The sequence below is a fragment of the Melospiza melodia genome, chromosome 3, assembly GCF_035770615.1.
Source record: "Melospiza melodia melodia isolate bMelMel2 chromosome 3, bMelMel2.pri, whole genome shotgun sequence".
Taxonomy (NCBI): Eukaryota; Metazoa; Chordata; class Aves; order Passeriformes; family Passerellidae; genus Melospiza; species Melospiza melodia.
The window spans coordinates 48,738,991-48,753,146 of record NC_086196.1 but is presented as its reverse complement, the minus strand read 5'-3'; the positions used below and the strand labels follow the sequence as shown (position 1 = coordinate 48,753,146).

The following is a 14,156-nucleotide window of genomic DNA, read 5'->3' as shown; positions in this document are numbered from 1 at the left end:
GGAGCTGGACCTGTTCAGCCTCAAGAGAGACAACTGAGAGGGAACATTTTCCATGTTTTTAAGTATCTGAAGGAAGGGTGCCAAGAGGACAAGAGGCAATGCGCAGAAACCAATGCACAGAAAATTCCACCTGAATATGAGGACGAACTTTACTCTCCGAGCACGGGAACAGTTTGTGTGAAGACCTTGTGGAGTCTCCCTCACTGGAGATATTCGAGAACCATCTGGACACAATTCCATGCCATGTGCTCTACGACGACCCTGCTTGAGCAGAGAGCTCGGACCGCTGTGGTCCTTTCCAATCTGACCGATCATGTTTCCTCTCCCGCCCAGCTTAACGCTGCAGACCTGCGGGAACAGAGCCCGCACAGCCTGGCACCGCTGCGCGGCCCGGAGCCCGGCGGGCCCGGGTTCGCTGGGGCTGGGCCGGCCTCACCGCACCACCCTCCTCCGGAGCCTGGGCCGGGGCCGGTCCCGCCCGCCGCCCTCTCCTTCCCCGGGGCGGCGGAGCTGCCTGGAGCCCGCCCCCGGCGGGGAGTGGCCGGGCCAGGGCCGCTTTCCGCCGGCTGCGGGCCGGGGCCGGGGTCGGGCGGGATGTGGCGGCCGCAGCCCCGGCCGGGCGGGACCGACAGGCGGCGCCGCGGCGGGGACGCGGCGGGCCCAGGTGAGCGGGGCCGGGGCACCGCGGGTGGAACGGCGGGGAGGAAGGGAGGAGGCGGGGGGTGCCCGGCCGGAGAGCTCCGCAGGAGCCCCTGAACGCGCGGGGGGCTCGGGGCACCCCCGGCGGGGCCGGGGCCGGGGCCGGCAGCGCTGCTCCCCGCTGGAGGGGCCGGGCGGCTGCACTCGGCTGGATGCTGCCCTCGGGCTGGGACAGTGGCCGCTCCTGGGAGTCGCTTTCAGTACGGGGAACGTGCAGTTGTGTGTGGGTTTGTTTTTTTTTTTTTTTTCTTTTCAGTGAAGAAAAACCCCACACGGATCTTTCCACGGATCTTTCATTTCACATTCCGCAAGTTTTAGGATTTTTTTTTATTATTATTTTTAAGCCCCTGGTGATGTTGACATTTATTTCACAGTTAATGCAGTCTAAGAAAGGGTCTTGTGACTTTGAGATAACGTAGCTATCATTTTTTAACTCAAAAATAAGATGCTTTGATTTCACTTCAGCCTGTGTGGGCACAGTTACAGTGATACAAAGCCATTAATGGTTTATTTAGCATGGTTTGTTTGTTTATTTTTTAAAATAACCGACTGCAAAGAGGGAAGTAATGGTGCTCTTAGAAAAGTCACCTACGTTATGTCTCCTGTCCTGGCTTAAGGAGGAAAAAGAAACCTGCCTTCTCAGCGGACACTCTGTGTGTATATGCTTTTATAAATAAATGAATCTTACAAGACCATGACCTCTAATGCGGATGAACTGCTCTCCTTTTCTCTCAGAGCAGTGGCAATCAGCTGGTCTGAGCTAGGGCTGCTCTCCTTATCAAGAGTAATACTGGCAAAAGGCTGGAGCCATGGGGAAATTCTGGAAAAAAACACTTCACCTTTCCCAGGACAACTGGGAAAGAAAGGTGTATTTCTCACTTGGTGCTGTCTTTTGGGTTGTTTGGGATACGTGGTTCTCCCAGCTCCATGAGTCCACCAAGACTTTCTGCAAACACTTCAGTCATCCTTGCCAACAGTTTAATAGAAAACAGCTCATTCCTGTTTTGGTAATCCATATTAATCTTTGTGTACACTGCTTGAGTAACTTCTTGCCATGCTTTTGAATTAATTATGCTAGCATTTTAAGAGTTCTGCAGTGAAGTGCTTTTATAATAAAGGCACTTTAATAATAAAGGCACAAAATATGCTGCAGAAGGTATAACAGCAAGTGCTACTACTAATTAGAAGTAATGAAGGTTTTTAAAGAATTGGGTGAAGTGCCCTGGGATGCATTATCTCTTGTTTCGTCCTTTCCTGTTGGTTCATTTACTTGTTAATTTGCTATTGGCCTTACAGTAACTCCTGAAAATGTGACAAGTTCTACTTATTAAAACTTTTCTTAGTGTTTAAATACTAAAATCCCTTCAATAATGTTGTGTGTTCCCCCATCTCGTTGCTGAAGTTGAAATTGTTTTGGTTCATTCTGGGAAGGCATTGACAGTGGTTTTCCAGTTGAAGCCCTATTCATGGGGCTTCTAGGCCCTTATGAAACTGCAAAGTAGGGGTGTTTAAAATAAATATTTGATTTAAAAGAAAAAAAAGGCTGAGTTAGAGATTTATAGTTGCTTAAAATATTGGGATCATGGGAAATTGAAGGAAATGTACAAGAACAACCAAATGTTTATGTGCAGTGTTTTGTATACTCGAGATTAGGACCATATCCAATATGTCTTTTTTTTCTTCCCAGTGCTTGATACTATCAGAGTTATCAATTTTCTTTATAGCTCTCTTTGAGATTGGGCACCAAAAATGGCACGTTCTCATACATGACATTGAGGATTACAGTGCAGCAGCACTCTAAGAAGCAGTCAGAGGCAAGTATTGTATTGCCACTGGCTTCCCCCCTCTTTAAATTTAGATAAATCATCCTTTGTTCTCTTCATTAAAGTGAAGTCAAAACTTTGGGCCTAAGCTGCTTCTGGTGGAATTGTAGTGGGTTCGTGTAAGAAAAGAGGATTTATTAGCATCAGGATAAATTAATTGTGATGAACGGGAGGACAGAAAGCATTGCAAACAATGTTTTGTACTGACAAAAGCGAAAACCCTAAAGGTTAATTCTGACTTTGTTCCCAAATTAGGCACACTTGGTTAGGCTTTTTTTGCTTGCTGTGGCTGGGGCCTTTGATAGCTACTGAACCAGCTGACCTTTCAAGTGTGATTTACTCGAGTGTGGGACGCCTCAGGCGCTCCTCGGGAGTTACGATTTTTTCTTTTCCCATTTTAGCCTTGTGTTTCTTTGAGCAATCCCCTTTTTCTAATTGAGCAGAGACAGGCTGTGACCTTTTCTGGTTTTGGCCATATTGCAAATGAATGATTCCTGTGGAAAGGGGTTTTCTTACCATAGTGATTTCCAAGTTCATCCTTAGCATCTTGTGTCTCTTTCCAGAAAGCAGCCCTTTCATGCCGCGTCACTTAGATTAGGATTGAGCCCAGGGTGTGTTGTAATACTGTTCAATATTCTTGAAGGAAAACTGCTGCAAAACCCTTATGTATTCAGAATGAATGCGCCCTTTGTGAACCAGCAGTCACACGAGGGAAATCTTCGCCCTCTGGCACTGAACAAAGGCTGCTGTTCCTATTTTAAGCATGGTAGTATCCTTTTTTGAAGGTGTTTCCTTAATTCTGTGTAGTGTTAACTATTTAACACACCATGTAACTTCCTTTTTTCTTCTTCTTTACCATATAGCTGTGGATTCCATTAAGAGCTCACCTGAAAAATGCTTTCAGGGAGACATACCAAGCCTGTAAGCTACTGATGCTGTGGAAGCTAGGATCCACTATGGGTACACTTTGTTTGCTAAACATGAGTTTTCTGTATGGAAATTGACTTAGCTATTGACATGGAGTTACTTCCTTATTTATTGATGCTGAGAATGTGAAGTGGCTTAATGAGTAATTTGAAGTCTGCAGGCAGAGGGGTGAGATCATGTGCTTGCCTGAAGTAGGATTTCTTTGTTCAGTGTGATTCCTTTGGGACTTGCAGAATTTGGATTCTGCCTCCCCTTTGTATGTACTGTGACATGCTGCTCGCTGTGTTTCAGACCCTCCTTCATCTCACAGCCAAGCTTCCTTCCAGAACACCTCTTATTATCTCTGTGTGATATATTTCTAATTGGGACCCAGCTGTCTAATGAGTATGATCAATGGTGCTTTCTGATTTTTCTCACCACCTCCTCCCTTCCTCTCTTGCTGCCTTACAAATAGGTCTCTTAGTCGTGTCACGCCCATGTCAGGGTAAATTGTCTTGTTACTCTGCTCTTTTTGCCCTCTGTCACTCTGTTTATTTGTATCACTGACAAGTGTAAAAAACCCCCAACTAAATTAGACTTTACCTTCAATAGTAAATATTTACTACATAAACAGCTGTGTACTCGGAATAAGGGATGGAAAGTGGAAAATATGTTTTCTTAGTACTGCTTATTTAGCTCCTTTTAAGTTGTATGCACTACCTGTGATTATGGATTGAATGAAAGAGCAACCAAGTCAGAACTGCAATTGAACAAAAATTTGTTAAACACACTGTATGTATGCTTAGATTATAAAATCTCTGTGTGGGAAAAGTGGCTCCTTGAAATTAATTGCAGAATGGATGTGGCACATGTGACCTTTCTCTGTTCTCTGCAATGGCTGAAGAGTTGGTTGTTCGGAGGGGTTTAATGTGCTCTTGTTGAAAGTTTTCCTTTGCTGGGCTGAGAGGTCATTGGGGCAGGAAACCATTACAGAGGAGAATTTCTTAGTAGGGAGACTTTGAGGCAACCTGTGGAGTGAAAAGTCAAGAGGTTGATAGTGAGTATTGTAAAACTAAGTAAAATGAAAGCGTTAGTATCTGTGAGAGAGGCAGATACCCTTAAAGGGAGTTGATACCATTAGATACCATTTTCTGAATTGTTTTACAAGTCTCCAGATCTGTGTAAGGTGAGGCATGTGGCACTGGTGTAGCTTTTCAAGACCTCGCTTAATGTTGAATAATAGTACTAATGGAAAATTAGAATCAGATCATAGTGATGCTTTGAATGTGTCTGTAGATAATGAAGTTTGTCATTGGCTTCACTACTTTATTGATTAATAGGGTGAGTGCCACAGTCCCTAGCTCAGTTCATTTGACAGCAACTTGAGTTTAAATCATCAGTCTGATCATGGTGAAAATCGTCAGACTGGTCTGAAAAATATGCTTTAAGCAATAAAGGAAACAATTTTTAACATATTTTTGTTTTGTTTTTGGGAAGCCATCAACTCTCCAGAGAGTGTGGGAAGGGGAAGAATAGTTTTTTTGTGATAATAAACTGCTTTCTTGCTGTTTTAGTGGGATACTTCAAGTAATTTGTTTCTGTTACAGTGGTAAGCATTCTTCCCACTGACACAGCAGCTTAGTCTCATGGGTTATCATTACTGCAGATATTCAGGCACTTGGAGTGGTGCTGGGGAGAGACTACTTGCAAGGCCAAATGCTTACAGCCACAGGCTTTTCCTTTATGTTATGGCTATATAATTCTTGTGGTTGGTTGTTCCCCTTCCTCCACACAAAAATGTTCTGCTTCAGGGAAACACCATGAGGTTCAAAGGAAGGAACATCCCTGAGCCTGTTCAGCATGGTAAATTGAGGTAGCCTCAGCTCCATAAAATACCTGACTTTTTGCTGCAAGAGCTAGGCTGATCATATAAACCTAATTTATCCCTGTTGTTAGAGAGTATGTCTCTGGGGACAAGAGCTTTCCATTCTTTGTTAGGATTTTGGACAAAGATGGTTACTGAGGCAAGAATGAGATTGAATTTCATGGTGCTGGTCTAAGTTTCAGGTGCTTCCTGTTGCTAATGGCCCGTGGAGATCGTGGTGATGGAAGGAAATGGGCAGCCCAGCTGTTTACTGGGGCTTGGCTTTTCCCATTTAATGAGTAGTGCATTAACCCATCAGTATTTGCATTAACAGCTCAGGCTGAGCTGTGGCTGTGTGGCCTTCCTGGCTCTGCTCCTGGAGGGCCATAGGCACACCAGTCTCAGGAGGGTGTGGCACACATCTGCTGAGTTTGGTGATATTTTACATTGCTGTAGTAGGATTTCCTTGCTGTTAACATCTTGGTGGTGGGAGCAATGTGGGTAGGGTGCTGATGTCTGTGCTTCCGCAGTGATGTGGGGTCTTAAGGGCATGAAGTGCTCTTGGATGCCTTGGATGGTCCCAGGCTGTGCTGCCACTGCAGCGGGACAGCATTGTTTTAGCAGGGCACCATGCTGAAACTTTGCTCCTGTGCTGCCAGAATCCTTGTTTAGGAGAGCGGGACATTTTAATTTGCTCAGAGCAGTGAAAACCTTGAGGAGACCCTCACTGAAATTGTGTAAGAAGGATCTGATTACTGTTGCCTGGGGTGCAGAACCAGAGCAGCTGATCCTCTGTGTGGTTTTGCTCCCAAAGCAGTTAATAATCAACAGGTATTGTGTTTCCCTTTCCCCTGGAGGGTCTGAACATGGTCATGGTGAGAGAGCTGCTGCAGTGTTCCCACACTTGTGGCTGCTGGGGACTTGTACAGACTTGGCTGGGAGAGAAGAGCTGCTCAACTGAATGGTTTCCTCTGAGCAATCTGTCATAACTGGATGTCTCCTTCCTCTGGGAATGAAGATTGGGGAAAATCTGGTTTTGCCAGGGGGTCTCGTGTTGCTGTAAGCTAAGAAAATATCAGCTTCAACTTCTTTTTTTTTTTGTATGCACTCAGCACTAGCAGTAGGATTGAGAATTTTCCTACTATGCTGCCAGATTTTGCCAATGACAGAATTTTCCATGGGATAATCTGTTCCAGGGCCAAGTTAGGATCTATTTCATGTTAGCCAAGGAGATGCTTTCTGCCCACCTTGAGTATAGCTATGATGTAGACTTTCAGGAGTAGATTTGTTACTGTCTTTTCCTTTGTGAGGTAGGACTGGCAGGTAAAAACCAGCATTGCTGTTTAGGGAAGAGTAATCCATAGGACTTCTGATTGCCCTTTGTGAAACTGAATGGCTTGCCCTGTTGTACTTCAAGGCCTCGTGTTTACCTTTTAGAGTGAGGTTAGTAAGGTTTTCTACCTTTGGGTTAAGTAGGCAGTGTGGATTTATGTCATTCACTTTCTGAGTTAATTTCATATTATTTTAAACTAATTTATCATTGTTATGAGTAGTGAGTGTGGTGTGTAGCAGCTGTTTTGCTGTGTTTCTGGTGAGTTTGGCATGACACTGAATTTCTTGATGTGAGAGTCCAGACTTTTCTCCTGGATCTGGATGTGCATGCACTTCTTGTGTTACTGCTTTGTGTGCTGCCATGCCCTAGTGAAACTTTGTGTGCTTTGCCTAGGCATAGCACAGTTGGAAGTTGGAAGCCTGGGCATTAAGTGTGACCCTTGCAAGTTTAGATTGGCTGTGGTTTTAATGCTGAGAGGCCAGTATGGCTCTTCAGTGCAAGCCATGAGAAGTACATGGGGTTGCTGTCTTTCCTGCAGGTCTCTTTAGAGTAATTGTTCTAGGTGTTAGTTGGCTAAAAGTGATCTCTAATGGCTTGGAAATCATGATACGTCAGGGAAGGTATAGGTTGGATATTAGGAAAAAAAATTTCACTGAAAGAATAATAAAGTACTGGAATGCTCTTCCCAGGGAGGTGGTAGAATCACCATCTCTGGATGTGTTTACAAAAAGACTGGACATGGCACTTGGTGCTATAGTCTAGTTGAGGTGTAAGGGCATAGGTTGGAATCAGTGATCTTAGAGGTCTCTTCCAATCTCATTATTCTGTGATATAAAATTCAAGAGGAGTTTTTAAAAGGAGGATTGCAAGGCAGGGGGCAAGTAGGGAATAATACCAGGAGTAATAATAAACAAAATCAAGCAGACCAGGTGAAGACAATGCAGAGGATATAAGGAATTCTGGGTACACATTTCTGGGTACATACACAGCAGCCTATGTACATATTTTGAGCACTAGCTTTGCTAAAAAGTGGAAGAAGAAAGAGCCCCCTCAAATTTCTACCAAACCAACAAAGAGAAGATACAGAAATAGCTGTGTTTGCTACTTAATTCAGTCATAGATAACATATAGATCTCTGGCACAGTTTTGGCTGCCTGATAGGTCTGTGTGGCAGAGTGTTCAGGCGTGACTTTTTACATGCTCATGTCATAATCAGACTTCATGGACTGAATAGGGTAGAGGAAGTATTCCCTGGGCAGAAGTGGTCTTTCCCCTCCCTTTGCTGGGAAATTTGTGAGACAGGCAGGTTTTGCTGCAGCTGTTCAGATATGATGTTAGTTTTTTTGTGTGTAATGCCCTTGGCACCATTTAAGGGATTATGTTTTTGAAAGGCAAGTGTCTTCAGAGAGTTGTAGGCTCACAGATGGCTCCATCTTGTCTTCCAGTTGGCAAGCAGCCTAGGAATAAGTATCAAAATAATTTTTAATACAGCAAAGAGAAAGGCTTGCCAATGTTTGTACAGCCAATAAAAAGCCTCAGTAATAAAGATTTTGTGAAATAACTGCAGTAGATCAAAGTGACATTTAAGTGATGCTCATGAGCATCATTTAATCGCCAGCTAACTGCTAAAGGCCTGCTGCTGAGGAACAATTGGAGTTCCTGTGCTGTTCTGCTTTATTGTATCTGTCTTGCTTAAGGCCCTGACCATCACCAAAGCTTGTAATTTCTCTCTCTCTCTGTGAGTGATGGATGCTTAAATGCTGTTTGAGAACTTATTTATTTCTAGTATTGAACTTTATTCTAAATTTTATTTATAGAAAGTGAGCTGTTTTCAGCTTCCAGAATGGGATGAAACTATTGTTTGCTAACTTCTAGTGACTCCTTTGTGGATTTATAAATCAGAGAAGTTGCTTTCTTTCAAGGTTGGATGCATCTCCACAGAAGAAACTCTTGAACTTCTGTTGTGGGTATAGTTAACTAGTGAAATACTGCAAATCCTGAGACATGTATTTAAATCTTAGAAGTATGTTAGGATAGTTTGGGTTCAAGGGAACCTCAGATGGTGTCTGATCCAATTCCCTGCTGAAAGCAGGACTGACTCTGGGGTTGTGTCAGGTTGCTCAGAGCTTTTATCTTGTTAGGCCTTGAAAACCTCCAAGGATATTACAGCCTTTCTGCTTCACTTCTTGGCTGCCCTCAGGGTGAAAAAGTTTTTCTTTGTATCCAGTTTCCTATTTTTAGTTATGCCCATCTCTTTCTTGTCCTGCCTCTCTGCACTGCTGTGTATGGATTGCTGTCATCCTCGGTATTGTTATGTGCCCTCTTCAGAGCATTGCTACTAGTAGAGGGTAATTAGAGTAGTTTCTAACATTTTAGAAGTCTTGGAGTAGCACACTTGCATTCTTTGATTTGCTTCCCTTCCTACAGCATAAAATAGCACTGTACTTACTGAGATTTACTGTTGCTGCAAATGTGTCTTTATACCCAAAGAGGGCATTCTAACCTTAAAGATGTTCTTAGTTCTGCCTTGCTGGCTTTCTCTGGTACAGTCCTTGCTTATGACTCAGACTTTAAGGTAATTTAAGACATTTCATATGTTTTTGTTCAGTGGAGCACTATGACAGTTTTATTGCTCAGAAATGAAAATCTCAGTCTTCTCAATATCTCTCATGGTTTTGTTGTCACCTCTTTGTTTTTTAAGGCTAGTCATGCAAGGTGTTCCTGCTCACAGAGGGCTGGAGAGAGAGGATGCTTTCTAGGTTGAGCAACTATGGCAAGTACGTTCAAAATACTGTGAAAATACTGTTTTCCTTTCTGCCTAGTCAAGAAAAGATTTAAAAGGTTTCCAACATAAAAAGGTAGCACTGTTCCACTCAGTAGTTAAGGAGCCTGTCAATTAACTATCTATGTTTATAGACTCTCTTAGTGGATTTACTTGATACAGATATTTTATAAATCTATTTTCCAGTCTCAGATCTCAGACTTGCTTAGATTTGGGGTACAAAAATGTAGGTGCAAGTTTTCATAGTCAGAGTCCTCTAAATATGATGTTTGTATTTGCTTCATGTTCCTGGTGAAAAATGTAAGTTAAACCTGAGGTTTCCAATAAAAATTCACCAGACCGAATAGCATTATTGCAGGATCTACCTCAAGGGGACCTGCAACTCTAAGGTTTGATAGCTTAGATGATATAAAGATAAAATTCTATCTGAGTGCTGCTTTTAAATGTCCAACCTTTTCCATGAAGACCAGAGTTTTAAAGGTACAAAGCTTTAGGTGTATTCTGATAGTGAAAATACTCAGCTGTCTTTCAGGAGTCCTGTGTTAGTCCTTTGTTCTGTCTTGACCATGCTTTGTGGCTGGCATAAAGTTATGTAGTTTCTCACATAGTCTGCTTCAACCACAAAGCAAATGCATCAGATTACTGCTGTACCTCAGAACTCATGAGATCAAATGTCTCTGCAATTGCTTTGCTTTCCTGGAAAGGAAGCTACAGCAGTTCTGCCTGCTGCTTCTTAATAATAATACTTGTCAGGAGTATTGTGTGTAAACCTGAAAGAAGCAGAAGAAATTCCTAATCACACAGGGACCTATCCTAAATACCTGAAAGGGATATGCAAATATGAACTACCTCACACAGGACCATGCTGATCCTGGATTTTGAATTCAGGTTTTCTAAAGCAAATAATACTGCTTTAGAATTGGAAGTAATGAGTTAACAATCTGTATTTATTCTGGAAAACTATCTGAATGACACTCAAAGTTTTCCTCTGCCAAGCTTTTTGTTGCTGAAGCGGATCTGTTCAGGTGTGTGTGTGTTTGATGCCATATGGTACATTCTGCACCTTCTTTATCCACTCAAAATGCTAAGATGGATCTGGAATATGTTGACCTGCAAAACTGTTCACTGGCTTACTCTTTTAATACAGAGAATATTTTTGAGAGGTATGATTTTTGTGTTTACTTTTTTTTTGGTTTTAAACTTGAAGTATTTTGCTGAAGACTGTGTTTCAGTGCAGTATCCTGCAAAGTCCCTGGACCCATGAAACAGGCTGTGTCATATAGGGGGACAATTTGTTCGAGGATTAATGCTGTGCTTTCATTTACTTTGATATTAAAAGCAGATGGGTAAGGTTCAGTGAAAGGTGGCAGATACTGTGTGTTTGTACTCAGGTAGTAGTACTTATGTGAATCACAAACTGCATGTGACAGAAATATGTTAAACTTCTGGCACAAGTCTGTGCTTTTATTAAGCAGCATAGACAGACATGTGTTAGTAAGAGTAGCCTGTATTATTAGCTAATGTATGTTAGCCCAGGGAGAATGTCAGAGTAAATTGTGGCAGGTAATTGTCTTGATTTCCTAGACGTGAATAGCAGTGATTTACAGTCAGGGGAAAGAAGCTCTCACAAGAGTGTTTTCCTTGAGATGATCTCTGAGGGGATGAATGGAGTCAGTGTGCCTTTAGAGTGAGGTTTGGCTTAGATTGTCATACATCTTTTACATCTGTGTGCTGTGAAAGATATAAAAGAAAGCCTCAGCCAAAAAGCTGAGCAACTGGAGGGGAGCAGTGAAATCATTGAACACTGCTGGAGTGGGGCTGGGCTTCTTTTTAATGCACCTGGGGAAGCCCAGAAAATTCTGAGCCCTGCTGATGGGCAGTATAAAGCAGGAAGGCTCTCCACCTGGGAAGGGATGGGGTGGGCTGGGGAAGTGGAGGGCCTGGAAGCTCATATGAGGAGGATTTCTGGGGGTAAGTTGGGACATGCTTGTTTGCTCTTGAGAGAGAAATGCTCCAGCAGGGAAGCTGGAGGGAGGCTTGTGCATTGGGGTCATGACCAAAAGGAGAGATTGGAAAGGAACAGAGAGGCAGAAGTGTGGAAATTAGTATTGGGAAAGAGAGTATCTCTCTTTGGCTTGGAACACTGTTCGGGAGCTTTGTGGATGGTTATTGTTCTAGACTGTGAAGTGTGAACCTGTCCAGAGTTTTTGTCAAAGCTCCAGAGCAACAATTGGAAAGATTCTGGGTCAACTCTCTTTTTCACTTGAGGAGAAATGAGCCCTTGGTTTGGAAGGAGCCATGATTGAAATGCAGTGACAGTGGAGGCAGGGTTTGATGGGAACGGTGGAAAGCATGTGCAGTGTTGGTACTAGCAGAGTTGGGATGGAGACAAAAATGAGTGAATGACACTCAAAGTAGATTCATTAGTGTTGGTGATGTCCTCCCTCAGTCTAGGGTGTGACTGGCTGCTGCTTGACTGTATTCCTTGATCCTTGTCTGCTTCTGGTGGCCATGGCTTTTGGAGGTGTGTGAGCAGGCTTTGCTCCCATGTAGTCTTTGATGTGCAGTCCTGGTGTGAGGTGCATGGGTTACTCTCAGCTCCTGCCTGAAGCTGAGCAGGCACTTGCTTGGATATCCATGTTCCTGCCATACCTGATGATGTGGGAAGTTTGGCCTCTAATGCCAGGGCTCCTAAATGGAGAAGTATGGAGAACTAGCTGTCTAGTGCTGGTGGGTGCCTCCTTTGAGTGCTCTCCAGCTGTGTAGCGAGGCCTTCTTAACCTCTGTATTGATAGCTGTTGTCCCTCTGTGCTGCCACATCTGCTAAATTCTGTAGTTCAGTGCAAATACCTTCTAGAGAGAAACTATTCTTTCCTGGAATGTTAATAATAAAAAAAAAAAAAGATATCTGACTTGCTCTAGGCAGAGTGACTTCTGACCCACTGTTTAGAAGGAGCTCTGATTGCTAGTAGTGCTCTTGCCTGTGGTTAGTATTCAGCTGCTGTTTCAGCAATCCCTGCTGCAGTATTTCTTCCATAGCCTGTTCATAGATAATCTCAGAATTTCATCTGAACAACCTACGTTTCTCCTCTGTGCTAGAGGAAAAGGATATAGCTGACGTCTTCACTTTTGTGTTCTGGGGCCCAGTAAAATAAACTTCCAGCTTCTGTTTTGTCTGTGTAGAGCCTTGGGTAAGGGTTGTAAAGGTCAAGCCATATTCTCAGTGAAGATCTCAAAAGGGATATCATGTGTGTCTTTCCCACTTGCCAGTGAAGGTCTCCAGGGGAGCTGCACTCTGCTTGCTGGAGCACAGTTTCACCCCTCCCAGGCTGTAACATCTGCAGGCTGATGATGCTGAGCAATCTGCTGGCATTTGGTGAGGACTTGCACTGACTGAAGCTGCTTGTGCAGGCATTGAGGACAGGAGGGCGGTGCTGCAGGCTGTGCCTCGTGGGGCCACTGGAGGATCTTCATCTCGCCACTCGCAGCAGCAGGTTATTGTCACCTGCCAAAGGTACAGCTCTCACAACTGCTGCAAAGAGCAAAGAATACCTGACTGCAGAAATTCTGTTAGAGCTTAAAGAGCTGCAGGGCTTCATGTAAAGCCCAGAGGTTTTGTTTTCAGGGGAGCAGGGGGAGGGAGCAGCACCACTTTGCTTTTCTCCTAGCTATGAGTCGACCTCGTGTCCTGTGCATTGCTGTAACTGCAGTTGTGTTCGTGCCTGGCTTTTGCACTGTCTTGTATTTAATCTGCATCCTGAGGTGCTGTGCTTTCTCTGGGAGTTTGGTACTCAGCTTTCCTGATGTCTGGAGCTCCGTTCTGTCTCTGTTCTTGCCTAGACGGCATGGACATTGCATCTGACAGCCTGTCTGGGGCTACAAGGTGAACTTCCTTCAGCAGGCAGAGGAGGAGCATTTGTCCTGGGACTTTGATATAACATTATAGAGCTAAAAGCCTTCTGACTCCTCACCCGTGGCAATATAGGAGCTGCCACGTTGTTTTATTTTCATTATATGTGATCACTACTGAGCTGTTAAGAGAAAATTACTTTCTATTTCAGTAAACTCAATTCTGGTTTCAGACTGACTGTGCATCAGATGCTTAATTTGGAACCCACTCTCTTGGTGAAATTAAAAATTCAAATCTCCAAGCTGGAGCATTCAAACTGTGCTTGAATTAGAAATTGACTGCTGTCAATGTGCTCTCACACTTCATTTTTTTTTAAAAATTCCTTCATCCCCTCCCCCCTGATGAGTTTTATATTGGAGTCTTGCTGTAGATGATCTGACTGAGCAGAAGTAGTGGGAATCCACACTGTCACTCTGTAGACAGAGTGATGAAAGAGAAGTGTGGTGTGTTAAGTAGACCATTTTTGAAAAGGACTGCTGTGTGCTGATTTCATAGTTTCACAAGTGTTTGGTGGAATGATTTTATGGGATATGACTGCAAACTCATTAAATGTTGTTTGCAAATTAATTTATGACCTAAGAAAACTACACAGTTACTATGCAACTCCTTGCTCCCCTATTTCTGTGTAATATTTAAAGCTGTTGTCAGATCTTGACTAAAAGAATCGGAGTGTTCTCTCCACTTAAAACATTTGCATGGACTGCCTCTACAGACTTTTGTATTGAAAGTGAGAACAAAAGAGTTATTCCCTGGGAAGAACAACAAAATTTACACCCACACCCCACCTCCTGAAATAAGTTGTGAATATGCTCTGTAGGCTTGCAACTTGTGTGTCCATC

The 14,156-nt window shown here is 43.4% G+C and overlaps 1 protein-coding gene across 5 annotated transcripts in view; it reads left to right on the top strand.

Annotated features, from left to right (window-relative positions):
* Nucleotides 1-642: 642 nt before the first annotated feature.
* The window catches only part of DISC1 (DISC1 scaffold protein), a 176,096-nt gene continuing 162,582 nt past the window's right edge, over nt 643-14,156 (top strand). For 2 of the 5 annotated variants that reach the window (XR_010027113.1, XM_063151634.1), the window contains exon 1: nt 648-664. The gene's annotated coding sequence lies outside the window, so the exon portion shown is untranslated. Of the gene's footprint in view, nt 665-12,857; nt 12,922-14,156 lie in introns of those variants that run through there. The other 3 variants (XM_063151636.1, XR_010027114.1, XM_063151635.1) reach the window with 3 other exon arrangements.